The sequence below is a fragment of the Prionailurus bengalensis genome, chromosome B2 (genome assembly GCF_016509475.1).
Source record: "Prionailurus bengalensis isolate Pbe53 chromosome B2, Fcat_Pben_1.1_paternal_pri, whole genome shotgun sequence".
Classification (NCBI taxonomy): domain Eukaryota; kingdom Metazoa; phylum Chordata; class Mammalia; order Carnivora; family Felidae; genus Prionailurus; species Prionailurus bengalensis.
The window spans coordinates 3,084,238-3,107,792 of NC_057349.1; the positions used below are offsets into that span (position 1 = coordinate 3,084,238).

Below are 23,555 nucleotides of genomic sequence, written 5' to 3' on the forward strand. Positions count from 1 at the left end.
GCATCTGGGCCAGGACGAAGGAACAGAATTTCCTTCTGGCTTAATGGGGTTTCTTTTTAAGGCGGGAAAGAACCATGAGACGGAAACACAGGAGGGAAACAGCAAAGCCCCTGTACTCTGCCGTGACCGGGAAACAACTCTAAATAAAAACCAAGAATCGACTCACATAACATTTATTTTTCTGTGCACATTAAAAAGAATGTTTGCACTTGCTAAATATTTCAAACGGGAAATAAATAATTCTAACGGTCCTCCTCCCCTCTCCCTATGGCCACTGAACCCAGTTTGTGTATACAATACACACACACACACACACACACACACACACGCAGAAACCAAAGGTGGAAATTCTGAAATTAGGGGACTCTAAGTAAGGGGTGCCTAAGACTCATTATCACATCGTAAAGATATCTACAGATTCAACATATTCCGAGGTAAAACTTGAGGGGAAATCCATAGTAACAATCTCACTGGGCCTTCATCGGGCCATTGTGCCGCCCCCAGAACGCCAGACTCCCCTCTTTCTCATCCAGCACGGCTAACTCCTGCTCTCCAGCTATTTCTTTACGAATTACATTATTTGTACAAGTTTCCTTTTTTCATTTGCTCTTGTGCTGTTGTGTATAGGCCTTCTTCTTTTTCTTCTTCTTCTTCTTCTTAACTTCTGGTTGGGCATCTGTGTTACATGCAGTGAGGTTGGAAATCTGCAGACGTTCCGCTACGGGCTGGAAGAGCCCACGCCAGCAAATAGTCTCATCACGACACCAGGCGGGTAGGAGATTGTTAGGCAATGGTCTCCCCCTCACAACCAACACCTATCACTAACTCCAAATGTGCTCGCCCTGCAAATTCTGTCCCCGTAGCCGGGTCTCGCTCACGCGGCCTGCTTCTTCTCCCGTTGTCGCTTGGTGCAAACTGTTTATCCAAACGTGCCTATCCAGATTGCCCTTCATAATAAATGAGTTCTGTGAAGTCTCTGCCACCACGAGTAAACACACACCCTCATTCAAAATTAGAGATCTTTGGTTTTCTCTCTCACGGTGTGTCACTGACTGTGGGATACGCACAATCCCGAGTGTTTTGCTAGGTCTGTGCTGGGGAAACACCAACTATGGCTTCGCCGCAGCCCCTCGCCCTTCAGAGTATGTGGGACCTACTCTTCATACACTCCGTCACCCATGGACACGGACTGCTCGTCGTGTGGTCAACACTGAAGTTTGCTTTATTCTTTCTTACCTTCCTAGGCACACAAATTTTCTTGTTCAGACAAACATGCAAGGAGTGTCTCTACCCTGCAAAAGTAAAACTCTAAGTCTTTCTTGTAAATATTTTGCCATCAGAAAATGGCCCACATGAATCAGAATCAGAAAACTTAAAGAGGATACGATCAACAGATATTTCCTCTACACCAAAAACTGACAGCCGTGGTTGACTCAAACCTGTAGCCATACGGATTCGCCTGATTGTTATAGAAGAGGGGAGGAAAGATTGTGGAATCTCTTTTCCTTTCTGTTGTTTCTTATTAAGTGTGAGAAGACTCAGCCTAATTGAAGAAGAAGGGAGGCATGCATAAAGTAGATGAATATATGTCCAGAGAATGTAGAAATTCAGTTTACCACAGTTGGTATCAACCAGTCATTATATATGTATATATATTTAAATATATATAGTTTTTATTTTTGAGAGAGTTTAACACGGGGGGGGTGCGTGCAGAAGGAGAGGGAGAGAGAATCTCAAGCAGGCCTCCTGTCCATCTCAGAGCCTGTTCCAAGGCTCCATGCGCCTTGGGCTTGGTGGGGGGTAGGGGGGCAATCGCACAGTTATGAGATCAGGACCGGAGTCAAATCAAGAGCTAGTTGTTCAACCAACTGAGCCACCCAGGTGCCCCCATCAGTCATTATATACTGAGGATGATGGTTTCAAGTGAAATCAGGGCCATTATTGTGATGCCCTCCCACCTACGATGATACCCTTGTGATATCTGTTTCCTGGGACGTTCTGTGAGGTCATTTTACTGTCTGAAAACTAAGCCCTTGCAGGTCAAGGTTTAGGGCTGGTACAGGGATTTCTAGTACACCAATGGTCTGAAGTGGAATTAATCATGCCAGTGACCTCTGATCACCTCAAAGTTTGTTCATCTCACACCCCATCCTGAAGGTGGCCCCATTCGAAATTGTTCTAATGTCCCTCATTACCCACATTAGATGCTAACTATGGTAAGATGGGCTCAAAGACTTTGGTCAAAGTCCATATTCCCCAATCGAATCCCCCAAGAACTTTGATATGTTGAATTTCAACTTTGAAATTAAGAGGCAAACAAGAATTTCGTCACAAGAGAAGTGTTGGATAGAGAAAGAAAGGAGAATAAAGTATCTTGTGACATCCAGAAGCTGACCCGGCACTCGGGTCAGGCCACGTCATTCTATTGAACATAATCGCCCAGAATACCGACATCAGACATGCCTCCTCCGAGACCATGATAGAATAAGTCAGACAGCTGATGGCCCAACTTTGTCTAAGGTCACTGTGGCACACACACAATACCAAACCTCTTCCTCATGCAAACAAGTGACTGCCACCTCTGACCAGTTACAGCTTTATCTTCTCTCCGATCTGCCTCCTTCTCACGAGATCAACTGCGATACCCAGTGAAGGAATAGCGCCTGCTTTCTGACAGTTTCTAATCCAGAGCAGAACCCTGCTACTCGGGAGCCTCCCCCAAAGCACCCGGCCAAAGCCCAAATCCTAAAAAAATTCTTTCCAGCATCCTTTCCCCCGAGACACCTCCTGATCCCTCTGGGGGGAGTTCTCCCTCCCTGCCACGGATGATGATCGGCCCAGCGTGCCCCACTACAGGTATGTTCCTGGGTCAGGCGGGAGGGCATAGACCCTATCCAGGTAACGTCAAAGAGTTGCAATTTGTTTTTGGATTTCCAAGCAGGCATTTAACTTAATTACGTTCCGCAGTTCAAAGCACATTACCGTTGTTGGTCTATATACAGCTCTTTTTTTTTTTTTTTTTTTTTTTAGCTGGATGGATTGATATTTCCCTTTCACGCTACAATATTCTATGCCTTCTGACTCCAGGAGCAACTATTTTGCTAGGTGCCCTGTGACATTTCCCCCCTCACCCCCACCCCCAGACTCTGCAACTTTTTGTCTGAATGTTTGTAGTTCTGTTTGCATGTGTTGTTTTGTTATTTTATACGAACAGTAAAGTGCTCCACACGTGTTGTTTACATTCACTGTGTAACTTCCTCTCACTGTCTCGGACCTCAGTGTGCGTCCACTCAGTTGTATTGACTCACCAAGTCGCAGACAGACTGATTAAAAATCCCACCCCTGTTAACGCCACTAAGCTGAACATAGTCATAGATACCTTCTACAGACTTGTGGGATATGTAGCATAAACACAAAGAAAAGTTGGATCCTGTGCTAAGTTTGTCTTTTATTTAATTACCCGGTGACAGATTTGTGTCCAAAATAGCTCCATAATTTCCAACTGTCAGCTCACAGGCCTTGGATAGCCCTGCAATACTGTCGACATTTTGAAGTTTCTGTCATTCTAACTTTGAGCCATTATTTTTCATCCATTAAATTTAATCTAATCTAATATATATGTACATGTACATAAACGTGTCTCAAAGATTACAATGATTTGAAACACCTGTCAGATTTTCAGACAATCTCGGTTGTAAATTAGTCTCTGTAAAGACCATGTCTTAATTGATTGATTGTTTTATCTCCATAATGGTCTCCCTCGAATCTACTCTACAAAGTGAACTTTTAAAAAAAAAATTTTAATGTTTATTTATTATTGAGAGACAATTGAGAGACAGAGCATGAGCAGGGGTGAGGCAGAGAGAGGAGACACAAAATCAAAGCAGGCTCCAGGCTCTGAGCTGTCAGCACAGAGCCTGACGTGGGGCTCAAACTCATGAACCATGAGATCATGACCAGAGCCAAAGCCGGATGCTCAACCAACTGAGCCACCCAGGCGCCCCTATAAGGCTAACTTTAAAAGCATCTAATGTTTACAGTTTTACTCAAATGCGTTCCTGCAAAACAGATGTCAGTATTTTTGCGTATTTGATTTTATTTTCCGTATCATATTTTGCTATATGTCTCATTCTGCTCCTGAAGCTTTCACTTTTTTTTTTTTTTTTTTGAGATTCATCCGTATAGTTATGTGTGGATGTATGCCTGTTAAATGCTGCCTAATCCTTTTTGGTGGGAATACACATTCTTAAATGACCCCAAATACGTCTCAGCTGATGTAAAATCCTGGACTTACATTATGCTTCCCTGAGGATCTTGTCGGTGTTCCCCCCACTGTCTCACACTGTTGGGTGTCATTCTGGGGAAGGCTGCTTCCAGGATGATTCTTGCCCTTAGCAATAAGGTGATCTTTTTAGTGACTCCCTAAATAATCATTTATCCTCAAAGCCATATAACTTTCAGTCACCTTCCCCCCCCCCCGCCACGGCTCCATCCCCCACCGGGTCTTCTCACCCACAAGTTCACTCCCATCCTTCTTCTGGACCTGAACTCATAAGCCTCTTAATCACTGTTTGTTTCTCCTAATCATCTCTGAAACCCGCCGCCGTAACACTTTCATCCCCTGAACGTGCTAGAGGAGAAGGGAGTGGGGACAGAAGAATCTGCTTTGGGGTCTCTCTCTGCAGCAGCATGGAAGCGTTAATTCTAAGGAATATGTCGATCGGGGCTTTGCAGAGTTTAAAAGTCTCCCTCCCTCCAATATATGTGCCTTAATTCCAATTCCTCCCCATCTCTGGGGCCAAAACAGCTCTCGCCTTTCTCTCAAACCAGTCTTCGACTCTACATCCAAATCCTGTGGGTTGGAAAAGTCTGTCCCGGCATCAGGTTCTGGGGTTCAGGAGCGGAAAAGGTCTGCTGGGTGGGAAACTCTTGGCGCGCTGTGAAGAAATGCCCTGCTCAGATATAGGCGAACTCCCCCCGCCCCACGTACAGAGGGGTGATGCTTCCGGCATCAGGGAAAACACGAGCACCGAACACTCAACGGGCAGCAATATTCCATCCCAGGCCAAATCCAGGATGTTAGGTCACACCACTCTTGTGGTCTTATCGCCGGAGAGGACGAGTCCAGAACAGTGAGCCGACTCAGCGGTGGAGGCAGGCGCGGGTCTGAAACCCCGGCAGGGGCAGGGGCAGGGGCGACGAACAGCTGCTGGGGGTTTGGGTGCGGGGCTCGCCCTCTGGCTTCCCAGTCCTGAGACCAGGATACAAACCTATTATGTCTGGCGGGATCTCTGACGACCTGGTGTAAACATCGACAAATAAGACGCGTCAAGTCCTTGGAACGCCGGGGTGCAGTAGGGGCCTGAAAAAGAGGACCTACTGTGATTTGGGGGCGCTAACAAATCTGCCCCTGAAGCTGCGAGCAACCTGAGCATCTTAGGAGTGTCTCCTGAGGACCTTGTGAGCGCCCCGGCCCATCAACCCACCCGGCAGTCCGCGACCATACCGCCTCACTGTGCGGCCCTGAGCAGTTTCTTCATCGATTAAGTGGAAATAAAAATCTCACGGGGCTCCTGCTTCGCTCCTGTCTTCTTGGCACAAAGTGATCGGTAGCGAGCTACCAGAGTCACTACTTTTCGGGGATCCTAACTCCCCACAGTGGGGGCTGGAGTCTGAGAAAGTCAGGTGCATCATGCCAACTTGGCGAGTGGAGCCGAGCAGGGCGCCGCCGGCACTTGAGGAAGCAGCCCCCGCGGGTGGGGAACGGGGTGCGTTACCTTCATCTGCGGGTGTGGGTACGCGGGAGAATAATCCAGACTGTTCCTGGTAAAACCGTAGTCGGCAGGATTCGAACCTGCGCGGGGAGACCCCAATGGATTTCAAGTCCATCGCCTTAACCACTCGGCCACGACTACCTGCTCGCCTGGGGTGAACTGAGAGTGGATGCGTGCCGCGCCCCAAGGAGTGGGGCCGGGCGACAGCCGGGAAGATCCGCGGACCTCGCCCTCCGGAACAAAGGAGCCCGCCCACCGTGCAGGGCAAACCGAGAACCTGCGGCCTCGTGGTGGGTCAGAAAAAGGCTCCGGCACAAACCACTCGAATGTCCGAGGCCCGCAGCACCGGAGCCGACCCACAGCTGCCGCCCTTCGCGGACACCGCGGTCACAGGGTCACAGGGTGCTTGGGAGCCCAGGAGGGAGCCCAGGAGGGAATCCAGGAGGGAACCCAGGATGGAGCCCAGGAGGGGGCACAGGACAGAGCCCAGGAGGGAGCCCAGGAGGGAATCCAGGAGGGACACAGGACAGAGCCCAGGAGGGAACCCAGGAGGGAGCCCTGGAGGGAGGACCTGATGCCCACTGAGCTTTGAGGAGCGCCGTCCTAGGGAAATGAGCTTAACAAAGAGCGTGTACTGCACACAAACCTTTTCATTTCCCATTGTGATAGGTTTAAAAAGGTATTAAAAATGGATGAAATGTTTAAATATTTTTGCTTCATCTGCCTAACAGATCAATAAAGGCCGCTAAACAGAAATTTGGGAGGTTTCTGTAATCGTCCTGGGAAAACGTTTATGACATAACACGTATTCACTGACAAGAGCAATGTGCAATTAACATGACCTCAGTGAGGCAACCTTTTCGCCTGTGAAACGCTGAGAGGAAGGGAGGGACACTTCACGATGTTTCCGCTGCTGGCTTCCCGCTTGCGGAGTCAGGAGCGAAACTTCTGTTTGCTTCCTGCAGCGCGAAGTGATCCAGTCTTACAATGAATAGCAGAGCGACGCATTGTATTGATTTGTTGGTTATTTATTGATACTACCCGAGAGTTGACATTTGCCTCAAAGGGTTCTTGGATTAATTATCTGCCTCGTTGCCTGCAATGCACAGTGAAAGTAATTACCTTGAACTTGTTTCTCAAAACATCGGCGCCAGTCGGCGATTGGCAAAATTAACGAATTTTTAAAAGATGATGTTGAAAGAACAGTGAGATGGGGAACAGTTTTAGAAGCCTCTTACATTTGTATACATGTTCATGTTTTGAAGGTTTGAGGAACGGCTTTATTGGAGGCCTGTGCCAGGGTGATCTCCGCACACGGGTGCAGCCAGTCTTTTAAATGAGATGGTTGTGGGTTTTCGGGGAGACGACCGCCGGATCTTCCACTATGTGCAGAACCCAACACTCGTCTTGAAAACGTTTGGTCACTTGGAGTTGTCCAGCCTCGCCGGAAGCCGAGCTATCCAACCAGCCTGATGGCAGGGCCCGGGCGGCCCACAAGTACAAGTGAAGCTTCTCGTGCTCCCGCTTTCATGTAATTTGGCCTTAGCGTTGGTCGGGGCAGCTCCCCTACCAATGAAAGTACCTGGGGAATTGTCAGTTGGGGAATTGCCCACACCAGGCCCCCCCCCCCGGGAAAAGAACCATTGGGGTGGGGAAAGAAATTGTCCGCGGGGAAATTGTGCGGCCCCACATCCAGCCCTTGCCACCCCCTATAAAGACTCCTCTACCTAAAGGAAGGATGGGCCCATATATTTCCCAGCCAAGGAGGGGGCAAATGGGTTAGAAATCCCCACTATGGCAACAAAGAAACATATCTATGGATACAAATTACTCCAACCCCTAGGCCCGCTTGGCCCCCAGGAGGCGTTCCAGATGATAACTGGACCTGGTGGGTTAAGGTACAGAATGGTTCATTAGTTCCTAGGCATACATTGTCCCTCATGAGCACATGAGGCGTGGGTTCCCAGGGCCCTCTTGGCTCCCTCCGCACCCCAGACCAAAGCAAAAACCTTTGTTCCTTATACTGCAAATGGTTCAAAGAAACAATTAAAAAGTCCTATCCCTGTAAACGTTCCACTTGAGGTGTCGAGAGCTAGATGACCTTGAAAGGGCAGGAGGGAACGTTACAAGAAAATAACTATGTTGTTCCTTTATGGGTGATCACACAAAGGAACATTTTTAGAATTAGGTAATGCCTAGAAACATAGATAATGCGGCTACAAGGAATTTGCTAACAAATATAATGCCACGTTTGCCACAATAAAGCGGCCGGTCGAACCCACTGCTGTTGTCTGCGTCCATGTGTTATTTTCGCCGACGCCGTTCATCCGTCGGGAACCCCTGGACCTGCTGGGGCTGGACCTCGACACAGCCTGTCGCTGTCCGCACGGAGCCGCGGCCCGATGCTACAGCCCGTGCGGGTTTGCTGCGCGTCTCCCGTGTCCCCTCGGCAGCTGGCCGCGCAGGGAGCTGGGCTCCCGGCAGGTGTCCTGCCCCAGCCCCTTCCGGCAGGCCGCCCGAGGCAGGGGTCCTCCCGAGCTCCCGACAAGGACGCGTGACTCCGCCAATTCGCCCCGCTGATGTCCAACGGGAAGAGACGGGAACAGCAGATGCGCTTCCTGGTGGAAGATGCGAGCCCCTGACGCCTGTCCCTGCCCCCTGCCCCTGGCGCCTGCCCCTGACACCTGCGGGCCTCACGGGCCTCACGGCTACTTATGCTAATGAGGCCCACGGCTCCCGTGTAGTCGTGGCCGAGTGGTTAAGGCGATGGACTAGAAATCCATTGGGGTCTCCCCGCGCAGGTTCGAATCCTGCCGACTACGGCGCCCCGCCCCCCACCTGGGGGCCATCCTATTGTCGCCGCCTGAGCCGGGAAGGCAGCGACCCGGTCCTTTCTGGGGCGGCGGCAAGACTCCGCGCTTGCCCGGACAGGAGGCGCGCGCGCCGTGTTTCCGTGCACTTTTGCACAAGTCACGCGGCCACAGTCCTGCAGGAGTGTCCCCGTCCCCGAGGAGGAGCCAGGCTTCGCGATGCTCCCGTGTCCGCCGCGGTCCCAGCCCCGCTCGGACGGCAGCGTGTCCGCCCGGGAGGTGGCCGCGGGGTCCGCAGGGGGCTTCTCCCCGAGCCGGGGAAGACGGTAGGTGCGGCGTCCCCCCGGGAGCCGGACCTGGAATTCACAGAGCCCTGAGCACAGAAGGGGTGCAACCACAGCCGGACCCGCAGCGCGTCCCGCTCCTCACCCTCCGGGGGCTGCGCCGCGGCTCGTGAACAGACACGGAAGGAAGACGCGGGAATTTGCCCCCTAGACTTCCGGCTGAAAGTCCGCCCCCTCCCGCCTCAACGGCGTGGCCGCTGCGGTGACGGAACAGCGCGTCCTTCCCGAGTCGGGAGACTTCACCCGGGCCCCGGGGAGCCGGGCTTCTCACCGAGACCGGGATCGGGCCGGTACGTGCGGGGAGGCGCGCGGGGAGGGGGTCCCGGAGTCAGGGGCCGCAGGGCGGGGGCGCGGCCGTCTGGGGCGCGCGCACGTCTCGGGTCCCGCGCGTCCCGGCCCGGAAGCGAGGCGGGCGCTGGGGTCCCTTCTGCGAGCGGTTCCCGCCCGCGAACCCCCCGCCCGCCCACCCGCGTCCCGGCCCTTTTCCGTCCGCTCCCGCCGCGCGGCCCCGCGTCCTCTTCTGCGGGCCCCGGTGTCCGCCGGCGCCCGCCCCACCCTCCCCCTGCCCTTTCCCGTCCCACCCGCCCCCCCAGCACCTCCTCCCCCGGGAGCCGCGGCACCGCGTCCCGCCGCCCGCTCCCCACGCGTACGGGTTCCGGCTATTGCGGGGGCTTCTCCTACGGGCGCCCCCCGGAGCGTCACCTCCCCTCCCTCCGCCCTGAACCCCCACTCTCTCCGAGGGTCACCTCCGCTCCGCCGAGGGTCAGCCCCGCTCCTCCCAGGGTCAGCTCCCTTTCCCCCGAGGGTCCCCTCCGCGGCGTCCCAAGCCCAGGCCGCCAGGGCCCGGCGGCCCGGGAAGTAGGGGCGCGGCCGAGCTCACGAGAGGCCCCTGTGACTCTTTAGGTTTGAGCCCGAGTCCGGCCGGCAGACCGGGAGTCGAGGTGCCAGAAAAATAAAAGGCTGGGAGGGTTTGCCGTTATTCCGTGAGCTTGGAGAAAGAGAGAGCAGGGCAGCCTGAGATCCTTCCCCGGGAGCGGGCTCCGCCCTGGGGGTGCCGCGGGCAGCAATAAGCGAGCTTAGCAGAGGATGGTTTCGATCCATCGACCTCTGGGTTATGGGCCCAGCACGCTCCCGCTGCGCCACTCTGCTCGTCTGGCGAGGCCGCCGCTGGCTTTCCTATCCCGATTCCTACCCGCTTGACCCGCGTGGTGCTACGCTCCGTCCCCCCACTCTCCCTCCCTCCCTCCCTCTGTCTCCGCTCCGCGTTTCACTCTCTTCCCAGCCCAACAGTCCACGCCACTCCCGACGTGTCCTCGCCGCGCAGACCCTCGGGGACCTCCAGTCCTCTCCCTGCGAGGTCGCCCGTCACCCGCCTGCGCTGGGAGTGATGATGGCGAGGATGTCAGCTCTCCACACCAGGGCTCGGGCAAAGCCCCTTCCTTGGGATTCGCTCCTGGTCCTCCAGCCCATCACCTTTCTCCTCTTCCTTCTCGCGCGCACTCGGATTTATCCGCTAACGTGGTCCCGGGCTCTGTTTTACCTTTCGTGACCCCTGCCCGCGCGTCCGCGCAGGTCTCATTCGCTCGGCCGCTCTCCCTTATTGGAGACCCCAAAGTCACCCCCCCCCCATTTCCAAGCCCCCATCGCGGGGTTCAGAGCCACCTGCACCCAGCTCTGGAAGCGCCCCCACCCCCACCCCCGCGCACCGCGCTCCGCGGTCAGACGTGGGGCTGCGCGACAGGTCCGTTTCTACCTGCGGGGTCTTGGCCCTCGGGCACCGACAGACGGATGACTTAGCCCAGAAGGCCCCTCTACAGGCTGCCAAGGCTGCGGGCGTTTGAAGAAACCCGACGGGCCAGCTCCCGGGGCAGAGACGGGCCCTCTCCGAGGCGATTTTACCCAAACCGGGGCCGCGCTTCCCCCGATACAGGCGCGGTGTGTGGCACCTGCAAACCCCTGAAGGCGCCGACTGGTTTCCTCCTTCACCCCCTTCGCTTCCCTTCCGAATTCTGCGGGGTGCGCACCTTCTCGGGCACATTCTCGTACTTTCTGCCCCGTTCCCTCTTGCCTGCCACAGAAGCGCAGACCCTGTGTGGACCGCCCGGGACAGAACGTTCCGTCACTTCTACGGCTGACCCCCGCCAGCAGGAACGGGACGCGGCCCCCTTCTGCCGGAAGAGGGTCACGCGGCCTCTGCACCTGTGCGTCGGTCACTTGGACTCCCGAATGCTCTCCCGGGAAATTGCAAGGGTCGAACCAAGACTTCAAAAAAAGATCGTGGAAATGCGGGACTTGGCCCGCGCTCCTCAATTCTGTCAAGCGAAGCCAGACTCCCGGCGCCTGTTCTTAGCTGGACTGGCCGCCCGTTTTTTGGCTTTGATTCAAAGTGCTAATTTCAAGCCTGTGACACTATTTCTGGACTGCACTAGAAGGGCTGAAACTTACATTTTTATGTCTAGAGGGAGCCCAGTTTTTCGCCCTCAGGATTGACAGTGCGAGTCAAGACGCTCCAGTTCTCCCTGACCTGACTGAGTTCTCTGGTCTGCTCCTCAGCCCCCACTCCAGCAGCAGTGGGGTGAGTGTATCTTAGACTCGAGGATCCTCTGTCTTGGTCTTTCTTCAACTTTTCAGGTGGAAAACTTAGCTGCAGGGAGAATCAGGCTCTAGCGGACTGCTTGTTTCCTATGTAACCCGGGAGATGGAAATTCCTGCAGCTAAATGAGAACTAGACTGAGATCCAGCAAGATCACTCACCGGGATGAAGCAATTGCCTTCAACTTTAACTCTCTCCCAGTGAGGTGAAAGAACACAGTAAAATGTACGTTCGAAGCCAAAACTTCTGACTCTTTGACATAATGGGTCCAATAGATGACCCTTTGCTCTCATGACAAATGGGCACGTTGTGCTTTGTCCCTGGGTTGACGAGACTCGGTTTGATTTAATCTCCAGCTTCCTGCTTTGTCAGCCTCTGAGGGCAACCAGGGAGCTACCCTCCAAACCAGGACAAACCCTGATGGAAGGTTCAGACGGACTCTGAATCAAACTCTGTGAGGAATGATGGACAACGCGAAGACATTGGCTGTGAAATCGTGTGCAATACAAAGATAAGGGGCACTAAGGAATCTACTCCTGAAATCGTTGCACTATATGCTAACTAATTTGGATGTAAATTTTAAAAAAGAAATAAAGAAATTAAATTTAAAAAATTACATGATACACACACACCGAAAAAAACCATTTCGAGGGAAATACAGACCGAAGAAGGTTAAACATGTAGCCTACGCTAATAAAACAGCAGAGCCAGAAGCTTCTGGATTCTTTACATTCTAGACCTACCTGGCAACTACACCTCTAATAAAAACCTCTTTTGTAATGATACAAAAAAAAAGATTTCAAAACTCTAAATGACATAGTTTTTGATTCTTTAAGCTGTGGAACGCATATATAATGGAATATTCTGCAGGTGATCGTGTGAATGAGGCATGTTCGTTTGTACTGATGTGAATTACACATGCATAATATATGTAAATCTATGTATTTACTCCATGTAACTGCAGACTCACTGAGTTGTAAGTAATGCTAGAGAGAGAACACGTTACCCGAGTTTCCCCCCATGGTAACATCCGGGCTCATCACATCACCAGCAGGATATCGACATTGATACAGCCCTCCAAGTCTTATTCTATCTCCCCAGTTGTAGTCACTTTTGTGTGAGTACGTTCACCTCTATACAGTTTATCACGTACAGATTCACGTAGCCAGCACCCCAAGCCCATGTGGCTTCGTGGCAGTGGGACCTCCCCCCCCCATCTTCTCCCAGCACTTCCCTCCCTAAGGCCAGAAAACCAGAAGCTGATTCTTCATCTAAGTGAGTCTTTCCCGGAATGTTGTAGAAGTGGAATCACACAAAATATAACTTTTTGAGATTGGCTTCTTTTCCACACAAGTCCCTGGAAATTCATCCAAGTGGCCACATGTGTCTGTAGTCTCTTCCTTTGTACTGGAAGCATATTTCACAGTGTGGATACATCATTAGCTGTTCAGACATTCACCTACCCGTGTTTCCAGTTTGGGGCTAGTCTGGATAAAGATTCTGTAAGAAAAACTACATACAGATCTTTGTAGGAACATAAGTTCCTATTTTTCTGGAATAAATACCCGAGAGTGTGATTACTGGATTATCTGAAAATTTCATGTTTACTTTTCTAAGAAGCTACCAAACCATTTTCCTGAGTCACTTTACCATTTTACGTTCCCACCATCAGTGTAGGAGGGATTTAGTTTCCCCACATCCTCGCCAGAATCGAGTGTTGTCATTATTTTTGGTTTAGCCATTCGGACAGGTGGAGGGTGATACCTTATTGTGGTTTTAATTTGTATTTCCCTGACAGCTAATGAAGCTGAACATTTTGTTCCTGTACTTAATTGCCATCCGTATATTATCATAGGTGTAATGTCTCTCATGTCTTTTATCGACTTTCTAACTAAAGTGTTGGTTTTCTTTCCTGGTCTGTCCGGTTTTGAGAATTCTGTGTAGATGTTCTATATACTGTCCTTGGCCAGATATGTGGGTTATAAATATTTCTCCCGATTTGTAGCTTGTTTTTTCAACTGCTTCGTAGCGTCTTTCTGCAGAGTAAAAGCTGTTAATTTTGAAGAGGTCTGATTTATCTCTTTTCCTTTTGAGGATTGAGCTTTGGTACCAAGTCGAAGGAGTCTGCCTGACCCTAGATCCTGAAAAATCTGCTATGTTGTTTTCTAAAAGCTTTAGAATTTTACATTTCAGTCTGTGATTCATTTTAAGTTAATTTTTGTGTACAGAATGAGATTTAGGTCGATGTGGGTTTTGGTTTTTGTTTTTGTTGGGGTTTTTGGCCTACGGATGCCAGCTACTCGAGGACCAAGTATTGAAGGCTCCCTCTTCTGTTGAATTTTTTCCCCTACGCTACTGTTCAGAAATCAGTTGGGCATATTTCCATGGGTCCGTATGTATTGTTAAGGGAAAGAAATAACCAAGATGAACACTGTACGAATTTGCTACCCTTCACTTAAGAGTATAGAGTGGACTGAACATTATACACACATGTAACTCTGGAAAGTTATACAAAAACTCATTCTACTGGGGAGGCAAATCGAAGAGCTCAAGCGATTAGATGGAAAACACTTTTTTTCACTGCGTGTATCCCAATATCATTTGAGATTCATATCGTGATTATTATTTTTAAAATATTTTAAATATTGAAATTCTTTTTTTTATTAAAAATTTTTTATGTTTACTTATTTTTGAGACAGAGACAGAGCATGAACGGGGGAGGGGCAGAAAGAGAGGGAGACACAGAATCCAAAGCAGGCTCCAGGCTCTGAGCTGTCAGCACAGAGCCCGACGTGGGGCTCGAACCCAGGGACCGCGAGATCACGCCCTGAGCTGAGAAGTCGGTCACTCAACCAACTGAGCCACCCAGGCGCCCCAATATTGGAATTCTTAATATGCAAAGAAAACATCCTTTCTGTCCGTTGATTACAGCTTTGTTCCAGACTTTATTTTCCAGTGACATGGAAGGAAATGATTTTACCGTCTCCGGATAGCATTTACTTCTGGCTGTTCTTCCCTTACCCCTTACCCAGGCTGGGGTTGTGGTAAGCCAGCCTGAAACTCCAGATCAGCCTGCACAGAGGCATGAAAACATGAGTGTATTGGGGGTTATTAATGATACAGCTGGTCTGCAAAAATTGCCAAACGGTGACAATTCCATGGAGAAGCAAGCACTCCCGCTAGCTTTTCATCTTTCTGAAAGAGGGACCTTCAAGCAGGAACCACCAAGGTATCCCTGAAATTTGGACTCTTCTGGGAGAAAAGAAAGCATTAGGACTCAGGTCAAACCTACTGGATAATACAGTAAGTATGATTTCTTTTTTTCTGGCCAGATTGAGAGGCTCTATCACAGGCCCGTTAATCCCAAGAACAAAACGGGGGGGGGGGTTAGTGAATGAGGATGCATTGTTTACAGTTTGGGTTCAGTTCCTGTTTCTCTTGAACTTGCAGCTGTGTAGGGTTTCAAAGTAACCTACAAGATGTCAAAATATTCCGGAGGGAGTCGTTCCGTAGTCGGCAGGATTCGAACCTGCGCGGGGAAACCCCAATGGATTTCTAGTCCATCGCCTTAACCACTCGGCCACGACTACATGACAGAGCTGTCCCTTGTTAAAGTAAATAGCCGTGCCGAAGCTTGGTTCTGTTGGTGAAGATCACGTTGCATACCAGAAAGTGCATTTGTAGCCAAATCCTTCCTAAGTAAGACTTTCTCCTCAGAACTGAAGGGACTCCTTGTTCTGATGAGTCGTCGGAACGAGTCAGCCTTTGGGGAGGCTGGACGGGCTACGTCCCACAACTGGAACGGCCTTCAACGTTCACTGCGGAATTGTATGTGATAGCTGCGATGTTTAAAAACCAGAAAAGGTGAAAAGGTGGTGCACGTGCATATATTTTCCCTCTGGAAGGTTCCACCAGACCTGGCTTCAGCTTGCTGCTGTGCGTAGAAATTGAAGAGCTGAACTCGTGGGTTGCAGAGAGCTTGTAGTTTTCACTACGTGTACTTCAAAATAACGTGAGTTTTGCCATCATTATTATTTGTGTACACGTTTTCCTGTATCTTGTTTATATACCTAGAATTGCTGGGTCATATGGTAGGTCGATGCTTAATCTTTTGAAGAGCGGCCAGACTTTTCCCACACGAATGCACCATTTTCATCCTCCCCTGTGTGTGATGGTTCAGATTTCTCCATATCCTCCCCAACACTTGTTATTACATGGCCTTTTCATTAAAGCTATCCTGATAGGTGTGAAATAGTATGTCACTGGGGTTTTGATTTGCATTTCCCAAACGACTAATGACAGCCAACATTTTCCCGTGTGCTTAATGGCCATCTGTATATCTTTCTTAGGGAAAAGTCTATTTGTGTACTTTGCTCATTTTCTCACGAACTATTTGTCTTTCCCTGGAGTTGTAAAGGTCTTTATACATTCTAGATGCAAGTCCCTTATCCGGTATATGATTTGCAAATCTTTTCCTCTAGCTGTTTGGTTGCATTTTTTATAGCGTCCTTGGAAGCACGATTGCTTTTGATGTTAACGAAGTCTACTTTATCTATTTTTTGTTGCTCGAGCCCTGGTGTCATACCTAACAATCCATTGCCAAATCTGAGGCCTTGAAGATTTCCCCAGTGTTTCCTTCTCAAAGGTTGATAATATTAGAGCTTGTATTATGCCTTTAACCCGTTTTGAGTTAATGTGTGTAAATTGTGTGAGGTAAGGACACAACTTCATTCTTTGGCAGGTGGTCATCTAGGTCTCCGAGCCACCGTTTGTTGAAAAGACCATTCCCACCCCCACCCCCACCCCCACCAATGGTCTTGGCACTTTTTAATAAAAAACCAGATGACTGTAGACATATGGCTTTATTTCTGGACTCTCAATTCTATCCCATTGATTTCACTGTCCTGATCATCATTGCCTTGCAGTTAGTCTTAAAGTTGGGAAGTGAGTCCTCCTGCTTTTTCTTCTTTTTCAAGATTGTTCTGGATATTCTGGGCCCCTTGAAATCCCATGTGAATTTTAGAATCAGCTCATCAATTTCTACAAAGAAGTCAGCTAGCATTCTGGGAGGGAAGATCAATTTGGGGGACACTTGCTATCATAACATTGTTCAGACGCAATCCATAAACATATCTATCTTCATTTATTTCAGTAATGTTTTGTAGTCTTCAGAGTGCAAGTTTTGCACTTCTTTGGTTGAACTTGTTCCTGAATAGTTTTTCTTTTTTCAGGCATTTTACGTAGAGGCATTTACTTTGCCCTTTTTTCCCTTCCTTATGAAACATGACGAAGCTGTCTGAAGCCTCCCAGATATAATATTAAGTGCTTAGTATAGCTTACGCAGACAAAACAAACAAACAAAAACCATCAAAAACAGAAAAGCAAACTGTGAAACACAGTGTATCTTTGATAAAACTCCATTTCTGAATGAATTTGATCTTATTGACTGGGGTGTAGTTAACACAAAGTGAAGGCGGAGGACGTGTCCCTGCTCTTGTGACTTGTGTCCAACTAGGAAGGCTACTCTCTGCACATGCAACAGAGCCCACACGGGAAGGGTTTGAATAGCTGTTAGAGACCTGAGTGTAGGGGCGCCTGGCTGGCTCAGTGGGTGGAGCTTGGGCCTCTTGATGTCAGGGTTGTGAGTTCAAGCTCCACACTGTGTGCAGAGATTACTTGAAAATAAAATCTCAACAACAACAAAAACCTCCTGAGGGTGTAATGGCAGCGATGAAGTGGAAGGCAAAAATACAATCACGCTCGTGTAATATACGAGGGGGGAGAGGAGAATAAGTTTGTCGATGCCGTTGGCAATACGGATCAGCCAAGTCCTTGAAAGTCATTTGCTTTAGATGGACACCCGCCTGTCTTGGTCTGAGTACGTCGTCAACACACGTGGGCATGGCAGTGAGCCTAGTGGTTTCCAAGAAAGCTTTTCCCTCCTGTGGTAGTGAGTGGGACTTTGTCTTTGAGAACACTCATGTTGGACTCACGTCAGACAAACCTAGTACAAGTTAGAAGGAACCTATTTGTGACCCACATATCTTCTCTTAGTCATCTTGTGTGCTTCCCAAAACAACAAAATCGAGGTAGCAAGCTCTTCTTCCCATTCAGTGGTCATGAAGCTATTAAGGAAGAAATTATTAACTTATTTTTTGGCTCAAAATCCCACGGCCCGGAAAATAACATTTACTCACCCTCTCACAGAGAGACGCCCACCCCCGGGGGCAAAACCAACAATTGTAGAGACCACGGTGGGGGGGGGGGTTCACAAACACTGTTAGAGGCCACAGACAGCAGACTGAGAAACCGTCTGCATTTTAGCCTCTCCTTTGTGTCTCCTTTTATTTTAACGAATAAGTTTCATCACTACTACACTGTAATTAAACACAAAGTTGCCAGAGAAATATCGTCTCTGAAACGCGTCTATGTGAGTCATTAAACTCAACTTTATAAACTAGGAGGCCAAGGCACACCCAGGCCCGAGGCTCAGGTCCTAGTCAAACCAGCTGTACGACTTCTCTCGCCTTTGCCAGGTGTGAGTTCCTCGATGCACACCCCTGAGACACTAAAATCAGACACACGCAGGCCCAACAGAGTGGAACAGAACTCTGTGCCCTTGTAACCAGAGGTCACAGGATCCTCTACTCCCCCTTCCGAACCCAACTCCATGGTCTCCACTGAGAAGAAGCCCCTGGTTTGTCCTTTTCTGCCTTTCTTTCCGGGAGTCACAGACACCTCGCAAGTAGCATTTTCCTGGCAGTGCTGTGTTCCTTCTGAAGGACTAGCACATGTAACAGAGGACACAGAGGTTTCTTAAGACATGTGAGGGGAGATGCTGGATTCATGCATCTACTTTCTGCGGACTCTCAGATGAAGCCAGGAAGACAGGAGAGAGCAAAGGACACTCCACGTAGGAATTTACTATTTAGAAAGGACACGACACCAGTTAGATTCGTAAGTGGGGTGATTTGCTACGACAGTGGCTGAAATAGTTTATCAGCTGGACTTTGAGGATTGAAACGGGACAGTCCATTGAGACACACGTTCTGCAGACACAATGAAGGAGAAGTACACCACCAGGCTGAAAGGAGATACATGTGCAAAAAGTGACTTGGGGGCGCTAGCGGTGATGTGCGTCTTCTCAAACCGTGTTTTGGCAAAGACACCAGGAGAGGCATAGAAGCCGGGGGTGGGGGATGAACTACTCTCTCAGTATGAACTCTCTCAGTATCCAAGCGGGAGCCGTGGGAAGGCAGCCTCCAAGATGCACGGGTGGCAGGAAGCGAGGGCGGAAGCTAACCATCAACTTGCACCCACGAGGAATTCTACCTTTGCTGTAAGGGCAAAGCAACTCAGCCCATCAGAGAGACGCGCCCCCCCACCCCCCCAGGAGAGGAGAGGGGGGAGCTGATGAGTGATGAAGGCGCACGGCTTCCTGGCCTCTGCCTTCTTCGAAATCGTCCCTGCAAGGGACGGACAGTGTCCTCGGTGCCCAAACAGCTGCATCCGCTGCCCGGACAGGCGCTCCCCGCCGGCCGCTCGGGGACAGGGGCTGCGAGCCTCGCTCACCGGCCGCCGCAGACACCCAGGGAGTCGGGAAGAGCTCCTGGAAATGCTGGGAGTCACAGAGACAGTAGTCCCCGAAGCGCCGCGAGGTGCGCGCCCGGGAGACTCCCAACTTAGACGTACCCGGTTGTTTCCCGCGTAGACCATCCTTGGCTTCGATGTCCTGCACGCTCAGTGTGGTGCTTTCTACACGCTGCGGATCTGTGGTGTCTTAGCCGCTTGCCTCGGGGAACCAGTGAGCCCTTGGACCCAAGGAAACGCGCTCCAAGTGCAAACTACACGCCAGACTTGGAAGATCGTGCCCGGAAAAAAAAAACAACAACAAAATATCTCGTCGACTCTCCAAATTGCGTACAGCTTGAAATGATAGGTTGGCTGTATTGGGTTAAATAAAACATTATTAAAATGAATTATACTTGTTTTACTTTTTAACATGACTGATAGAAATCTTTACATTACAGCTGTGGCCGTATTTCCACTGGAAATGCTACTACTCTCTGAATATCAAAACGATGGAGGAAAGTGAAGCGTGGCCCTATCGGGTCGTCTCCACTTCCTTCCTTACATTCTCTGTTGAAATCACCGGAACTCTGGCTTTCTGGACACGGTCCACCAGTGTGGTGTTGTCGGTTTTGTCTTCCTCCTCTACAAGACATCTTGGCAATTTAAAAGTAAAGGGAGAACTCTTTCTAGAATCCCAGGGGCAATGTTTGGAAACCAGATCACACACCCACACTCTGAGAAGCAAAATTCTGCGTCCTGGGCCGTCCTGGTTGGGGATCCTTGCTACAGCCCCCAGAACGTGGGCTCTGCCCTCCACGGGCTCCTCCAGAAGAAGCATTGGGAATGAGAGGAACTCCCGCTGACAGATCAAAACTCTCCTCTAAGGTATGTTTTTGAACACGTTTAAAAAAAAAAAAAAACCTGTCTTTTTTTTACATTTATTTTTTAAAGCAATCTCTACACCCCACATGGGGCTTGAACCAGCAGCCTTGAGATCAAGAGTTGACCGCTCTACCAACTCAGCCAGCCAGACGCCCTTTTCTGAACACATTTCTGTTTTTAAATTCTGTACTTTGATGCCACATGGGTCACTTCCCTCACCTCTAAAATTAGGAATTGTTTCCACAAGAGGACCCGAACATTCCATTAGCTCTGACATTTTAGAATTCTGTTAGGTTCTGAGTCTCAGCCACCGGTAACCTGGATGGGAAAGGAGGAGAGAAGAAAGATGGTGCGTTTTGCAAAGAAAGATCAAGTTCACCCTTCGAAACCTGTCTTGTAGGCCCGGGCCCGGCCGAGTCACGTTCATCCCACTGGCACTGCTCAGCCGCGAGGACCTGTCACAGCTCAGCACCACCGACCCGGTTGACTTGGCGACTCAAAGTGCTTTTAATTGTGTGTCTGGAGACACACATGAAGGAGGCAGGGATCCGGTCATCCATCCGTAGGGCGGGCACCGTGTTTACGAGGAGTTATGAGAAGCATCCTTGCACTAGGTGCACACGGGTGTGATGACACGGGTGCGACGAAGCAGCCAGGACAGTGACAGGCCGGAGTCTCCAAGGATTGTCCAGGCAGGGAGTCGAGAGTGTTCCTTTAATACACGACCCCCTGCCTGTAATTCGTACAGTGCGATTCTGCCTCTGAACCGGGTCTGGCTTGAGCCCAGGGAGGGTCAAACTCCTTGTCTTTGGCCCCTCTTCACCCCCCCCCAACCCCTCCAGGACCCCAGGAGGAGCCAGCCCAGCGAGACCCCGTCGACCCTGCTGGACGAGGAAAATGGCTTTACTTAATTTCCTTACTTGTGCAGTGGTTTGGATTCACGACTTGGGGACCATCGCCGGGTCGTGGCTTTCCCCTGTATTTGATCCAAAGTTTCCTGGGATGTCCTTTCCAGTGGCCAGGCCGTGCGTGGCGGGACAAGCGTCCAGACGAAGGTGCGATTCCTCGGAGATGCGGACCCCGCGGCCACCTCCCCGGCGGACACGCTGCCGTCCGAGCGGGGCTGGGACCGCGGCGGACACGGGAGCATCGCGAAGCCTGGCTCCTCCTCGGGGACGGGGACACTCCTGCAGGACTGTGGCCGCGTGACTTGTGCAAAAGTGCACGGAAACACGGCGCGCGCGCCTCCTGTCCGGGCAAGCGCGGAGTCTTGCCGCCGCCCCAGAAAGGACCGGGTCGCTGCCTTCCCGGCTCAGGCGGCGACAATAGGATGGCCCCCAGGTGGGGGGCGGGGCGCCGTAGTCGGCAGGATTCGAACCTGCGCGGGGAGACCCCAATGGATTTCTAGTCCATCGCCTTAACCACTCGGCCACGACTACACGGGAGCCGTGGGCCTCATTAGCATAAGTAGCCGTGAGGCCCGCAGGTGTCAGGGGCAGGCGCCGGGGGCAGGGGCTCGCATCTTCCACCAGGAAGCGCATCTGCTGTTCCCGTCTCTTCCCGTTGGACATCAGCGGGGCGAACTGGCGGAGTCACGCGTCCTTGTCGTGAGCTCGGGAGGACCCCTGCCTCGGGCGGCCTGCCGGAAGGGGCTGGGGCAGGACACCTGCCGGGAGCCCAGCTCCCTGCGCGGCCAGCTGCCGAGGGGACCCGGGAGACGCGCAGCAAACCCACACGGGCTGTAGCATCGGCCGCGGCTCTGTGAGGACAGCGACAGGCTGGACAACTCCAAGTGACCAACCATTTTCAAGACGAGTGTTGGGTTCTGCACATGGCAGAAGACTCCGCGGCTGCTTCAAGGCAGAAGGTGCACTCTGGTTACCGACCGGACATACACCTGCTGTGTCCTCGAGGCCCGTTTCCAAGGAGTCAAACTTACTTTAAAACAAAACCAAAAACCGCGCTGTTCGGAGTTGTGACTTGAAGAAGTCAGCTGCAGTTGTCTCTTCGGGAGCCAGGTAGGACTTCTTCCCCAGGTTCCTTACCACTTTCAGCCTCGGATTTACTTTATGAAACAATCGTGTTCAAAGCTTGAGGATTTCACGCCCAGACTCTGCCGCGGGAGCCCCCCCACCCCCACCCTGGGGTTCATGGGCAGGTTCAGACATCACCTTCGTCCCTTACTCCCTGTGTGGTTTTGGGGGAGTCACTTAAAATCTCTGTTTCAGTGTCTCATGCTTTAAAATGAGAATGTCTTTGTCTACTATGTTGCAATGTGCTCAGAAAGACTGCTGGATTTTATTCCTTTGGCTAAACAGAGCTCTCCATCAAGGCAAACTGATGTTTGTCTTCATGGAAGCGAAACAGACACAGAAATATACACAGCTCTCCAGGGCAGGGCTTTATGAGTTTTCGCCAATCCACACACCATGGTGAGCCAGATGGAGGTAGGTCGTAACCAGCGCCCCAAGAGCTCCCCGCCTGACCCCGGGTCTCACCCAGATGACCGCACTGTTCATCGAGGCCATCAGACATGTGCCGGTGAGAAGGGACTAGAATTACTGGGACATTCAGGGCTCACTGAAGGACAGGTGGTCACAGAGCTGGGCTTGTTAATGGCAACGGGAGTGACAGGACCCTGGTGGAAGCAGGCAGTTACCATGACGACCAGCTGGGCTGGAGGGTCGGCTTCACCAACAGGGCTGCGGAGACAGTTAATAGACCACACGGTCCTGAAGGGTCAGATAGCCAGTTGGTATGTGTGCTGCATAATCTATATGATCTAGGGACGCCTGGGGGGGGGGGGCTCAGTTGGTTAAGCATCTGGCTCTTGATTTTGCTCAGGCCATGATCTCAGGGTTTGTGAGTTCAAGCCCTCTGTCCTGCTCTGCACTGACAATGCGGAGCCTGCTTGGGATTCTCTGTCCCCACCTCTCTCTGCTCCTCCTCTGTTCTCTCTCTCTCTCAAAAAAAAATAAATAAAAGAAAAGAAAGCCCCAATCTATATCATCTAAATTAGCGAGGGTGGATGGGAGGCTGAGAGTGCTTTCCCAGTAGGAAGTCATGATATTTTGACAAGTTCCTGGACCTAAGCTTGCCTTTTTCTGAAAGCTTTATATTTTAAAAATTGTATGTTGAGTCTTAGGATTTAGGCTTTTAAGTTCATGTTGTGTGCTTAGTGAAGTTAAACATGCCATTGGAGAGGTTTTCAGTTGCAGGAAGATGGAAATGAAAGCAAACTGCAGTCTCACCCCACCCACAAGCAGCAAAGACACGGGGGGGGGGCCCGAATCCATCCCCGCCAGACTGTAGCAGGGCGTTCCCCTCCACCCCTGCCCCCTGCCCCCGCCACAAAGTATCTCAGAGAGAGCAGAGTACGAGGCTGAGACTTCCACTGCTCCAGGCTTTAAAAAGGCCTTTCCCAGGCCCTGTCCCTAGAGACCCCTTGGGGGACCTGCACTACCAACCCCACCTGGCCTCTCACCCTCCCCACCGGGGTGAGATTGGAAGAGGCCTAGTGGAGAGACCAGACGTTCATCATTGCTCAGTGTTAGTGGAGGTCACACGGGGGGCAAGGATG

At 51.0% G+C, this 23,555-nt stretch overlaps 5 non-coding genes across 5 annotated transcripts; 1 reads left to right on the forward strand and 4 right to left on the reverse strand.

The window, feature by feature from the left end:
* Positions 1-5,833: 5,833 nt before the first annotated feature.
* TRNAS-UGA lies at positions 5,834-5,915 on the reverse strand. The gene has a single exon. It is a non-coding gene; the product is annotated as a tRNA-Ser (tRNA).
* A 2,599-nt stretch (positions 5,916-8,514) lies between these two features.
* On the forward strand, positions 8,515-8,596 carry TRNAS-AGA. Its single transcript has one exon. It is a non-coding gene; the product is annotated as a tRNA-Ser (tRNA).
* A 1,409-nt stretch (positions 8,597-10,005) lies between these two features.
* On the reverse strand, positions 10,006-10,077 carry TRNAM-CAU. Its single transcript has one exon. It is a non-coding gene; the product is annotated as a tRNA-Met (tRNA).
* A 4,952-nt stretch (positions 10,078-15,029) lies between these two features.
* TRNAS-AGA lies at positions 15,030-15,111 on the reverse strand. Its single transcript has one exon. It is a non-coding gene; the product is annotated as a tRNA-Ser (tRNA).
* Positions 15,112-21,332: 6,221 nt separating this feature from the next.
* TRNAS-AGA lies at positions 21,333-21,414 on the reverse strand. Its single transcript has one exon. It is a non-coding gene; the product is annotated as a tRNA-Ser (tRNA).
* Positions 21,415-23,555: the final 2,141 nt, after the last annotated feature.